The sequence below is a fragment of the Otolemur garnettii genome, unplaced genomic scaffold (genome assembly GCF_000181295.1).
Source record: "Otolemur garnettii isolate 467f Iridium unplaced genomic scaffold, OtoGar3 scaffold00039, whole genome shotgun sequence".
NCBI lineage: Eukaryota > Metazoa > Chordata > Mammalia > Primates > Galagidae > Otolemur > Otolemur garnettii.
The window spans coordinates 3,304,456-3,308,500 of record NW_003852434.1 but is presented as its reverse complement, the minus strand read 5'-3'; the positions used below and the strand labels follow the sequence as shown (position 1 = coordinate 3,308,500).

Sequence of the window (4,045 nt, the reverse complement as noted above, 5' to 3'; positions counted from 1 at the left end):
CAGAGTCTCAAGCTGTCGCCATGGGTAGAGTAACATGGCATCATAGTTCATAGCAACCTCCAACTTGGGCTCAAGCAATCCTCTTGCCTCAGTTTTTCTATTTTTAAAAGTGGGGGGGGGTCTTGATTTTGCTCAGGCTGGTCTCCAACTCATGAGTTCAAGCAATCTACCCACCTTGGCCTCCCAAAGTGCTAGGATTACAGGCATGAGCCACCATACCCGGCCTGTTGTGACTATTTATAACGTTTGCTTAGACCATCCCTAAAGCCTAGACAACTTTTCCTCTTTGGTTCTTTGTAGTACTCCCCACAGTGGTCTTCACACATCTGGGACCAGCAGACGCTTCTTCTCCTTTGCCCATGCCTCTGTTAGCACACAGGGGCCAGTCCCAGTCCAGCAAAACCCTCAATAAATATGTGCTGATTAGCATAACTGTGGGAATAAAGACTTTGTGGGAATGAGAGAATTTCTTAGTCACTCTTATTTTTAAGGAGTATGCTAACAGTTCTTTCCATCCTTGTGAAAATTTTATTGGAAAACACTCTAAAATACCACGCCTGTCAGAACAGTGCCATTTTTTCATGTTCCTTTAATATGAAAAGTTACTAATTATGCCTAATGATAAGAGAGGTGCACATGAGAACTACACTTAGCTATCACATCTTGTCTCTGTTATTTTAAAGTGTAAGGTGCAGAACAGTATGTTTAATAATTCTACCTTTTATTTATAAGGGAAGAAGAGTACGAGAATGTGTATGGATTTGCTTATATGTGAAAATAATAAAGAATAGAAGATAAACCAAAAATTGATTGAAGAGGGGCAGCACCTGTGGCTCAGTGAGTAGGACACCAGCCCCATATACTGAGGGTGGCAGGTTCAAACCCGGCCCTGGCCAAACTGCAACAAAAATGTAGCCAGGGGTTATGGTAGGACCTCCCAGGTTCTTGGAGGCTGAGGCAAGAGAATCACCCAAGCCCAGGAGCTGGAGGTTGCTGTGAGCTGTGATGCCAAGGCACTCTACCGAGGGCGACAAAGTGAGACTCTGTCTCTAAGAATTCAAAAATTGATTGAAGAGAAGAGAATAGATGGTGGGGGGACAAAAATAGAAGCTAGACTTTCCTGAATGTACCTTCCTTTGTGGCTGATGTTAGAACTATTAAATGTGGCACATAATTATAGAATAAAAAACAGGGAGGAACTCATCCCTTAAAAATTGAAAGTAACAGCAGTGAATGAATAAACTTAATGGTGTTTCAAGTGGGTGGTTTGTCTTTCCTGAGAATTATCGGCAGGCCTTGCTTTGCACAGTTCTGAGGTGCTTGAATTTCAGTTATCACGGCTTAAATGGCACGAGCCCCCAGTGCAGTGGTTCCGATCTTAGTGCAGCATATTCACTGTGCGCAATTCATCCATAAAGTACAGATTCGCCAGTGACCAGGCAATCGCTTCTCTTAAAGCACAGTGGTGGATGGACACTGAGCATCCGCTATTCATTTCACACACAGACAGTGAAGCGTGTAGTTGTTGCCTTTTTCTCTCCCAATGAGGAGATAAACCCACGTGGCATTCTATGTAAATTGATCATCAAAAGAGGGAACTGGGCAACAGAGATGAAAATGTGGGGAAGAAATGCAAAGTGATAACACTAGAAGTAAGGTTCTCGTAGAGCATTCATAGAGTCACAGAAGAATAGCTGACTGTGGAAACGTGCAGCCCGGGGACCCATACAGTGTGCCCACGTGAACCAGGAAACTAGGTGGGTGTGAAGGAAAAGTGGCCATGTCCCAGAGGAAGTGGTGCCTCATGCATGCTGCACATTACAGAAACTCAGACATTTCACCCCATGGAAGTTGACTCAGAATTAGAAAGGAATTTGACAGTTTGCTAAGGCATAGAGAAGATTCACTTAGTGCTGGAAGTTCTGTGGCAAGAAAGCAGTTACGTTCAAAGAAAAAAAAAGTTGGGTGTTTTACAAAGTGCTATAGTCTGAATCCTCCCAAATTCATATGTTGAAATTTTAACCCCAAAGTAACAGTAGCAAGAGGAGGAATCCGAGGGTGGTGAGTAGGTCCCCTCATGCATAGGATTAGTGCCCTTATAAAAGAAAAAGCTTTCCTGCCCCCTCCACCATGTGAGGGCAGCCAGCAGGTGCCATCTGTGAACCAGGAAGTGAGCCCTCAAGCCAGACACTTAATTTGCCGGTGCCTTGACCTGGAACTTGCCAGCCTCCAGAACCGTGAGAAATAAATTTCTGTTTATAAGCTACCCAGTTTATGGTCTTTTGTTGTAAGTCTGAATAGACTCAGACACAAAGAAACAAAACACCTTGATGGTCAATGCATCTAATGTTTTAAATCACAGTATATTAAATAAATACGTTAGTTTTATTATTTCGTTCACTTCTTTATAAATTTATAACTGACAGAATTATTAGTGTTTTAGGGGGTTTTTTGGAGACAGAGCCTCAAGTTGTCACCCTGGTTAGAGTGCTGTGGCATCACAGCTCATAGCAACCTCCAACTCCTGGGCTTAAGCGATTCTCTTGCCTCAGCTTCCCAAGTAGCTGGGACGACAGGTGCCCACCACAATGGTCGGCTATTTTTTGGTTGTAGTTGTCATTGTTGTTTGGCAGGCCTAGGCTGGATGCCAACCCGCCAGCTCTGGTGTATGTGGCTGGCATCCTAGCCACTTGAGCTCCAGGCACCTAGCCTCATGAGTCATATCTTAAGGATAAAAGGAAAAACAAATCTTAAACTCTTCCCAGCAAACATGTTTAGTAATGATATTTGTATTATTATACTTGTTAGGAATCAAAATTTTCAGCGTAAGAGAGGTACATACCAAATCAAAGAGGTTAAACTTTGCTGTAATCCCACATTTCTTTTTTTATTGTTTTTTTTCAATTCAAGACCAATTTATTCTCAAGTTTTGCCAACACAAATACTATCCTTGAAGTGCACCAAATCCTTCCATAACAACTCTAAATATGGAACGCATCACGAATTTGCGTGTCATCCTTGTGCAGGGGCCGTGCTAATCTCTGGATCATTCCAATTTTAGTATGTGTGCTGCCGAAGTGAGCACTGTAATCCCAATTTAATTGAAAATAAAACAAACGATGGATATGATCTTTTTAAAAATTTTCTTAATCCTTATATCCCTTATAAAAGCATAAAAATGGCCCCTGGTAGCAGAACATATCCCCAGATCCCACAGTGTGGATTCTATGCATCATTGCCCGTTAGAAGGAAGCAGGGGTCAGGCGCAGTGGCCCACACCTGTAGTCCTAGCACTTTGGGAAGCCAAGGCAGGAGGAAGATCACTTGCCATGAATGCAACAGCAGTCTTAGCAAGAGCAAGACCCCGTCTCTGTAAAAAATATAAAAAGTAACTGGTACACCTGTAATCCCAGCTCCTTGGGAGGCTGAACAGGAGGATTGCTTGAGCCCAGGAGTTTGAGGTTGCTGTGAGCTAGGCATCCACCACCTCACTCTAGCCTGGGGCAACAGGGTAATAATCTGTCACAAAAATAAAAATACATACATACAGGGATACATACAAACAAGCTTACAAGGAGCCAGGGCGCTTTGGAGTAATGCCAACTCCATTTTAGGTCTTGGTCTGAAAATGAACAAGATGAGCTAGGATTTCTCTTCATTGCCAGAAAGCAAAGAACTATCAAAGGTGGTTTCGTAATATAAAAAAGATTACAGAAACAACTTGAATGACTTCTAGCCAGCAAATAGTCAGGGAGAGAATAAAAGAATAATAATTGCGGTGGATTAAACTACGTCAAATATGTTTAAAACTATGAATTTAAAATGATACCAAAACAACGAAACCCATTATTAGTTACCTTTGGAAAATGGGAGGTATATTATATTTTATATATAATACTTATATTTTATATATATATATATATACATATATATATTTTGGAGACAGAGCCTCAAGCTGTCTACCCTGGGTAGAGTGCCATGGCATCACAGCTCACAGCAACCTCCAACTCCTGGGCTCAAGCGAGTCTCCTGCCTCTGCCTCCCA

At 42.2% G+C, this 4,045-nt stretch overlaps 1 protein-coding gene and 1 non-coding gene across 2 annotated transcripts in view; one reads left to right on the top strand and one right to left on the bottom strand.

Annotated features, from left to right (window-relative positions):
• Positions 1–4,045, top strand: part of AFF1 (AF4/FMR2 family member 1) — a 199,331-nt gene that overhangs the window by 48,104 nt on the left and 147,182 nt on the right. The gene's annotated exons all lie outside the window — the stretch shown is intronic.
• Positions 2,982–3,085, bottom strand: LOC111725399. The gene has a single exon (XR_002773474.1). It is a non-coding gene; the product is annotated as a U6 spliceosomal RNA (small nuclear RNA).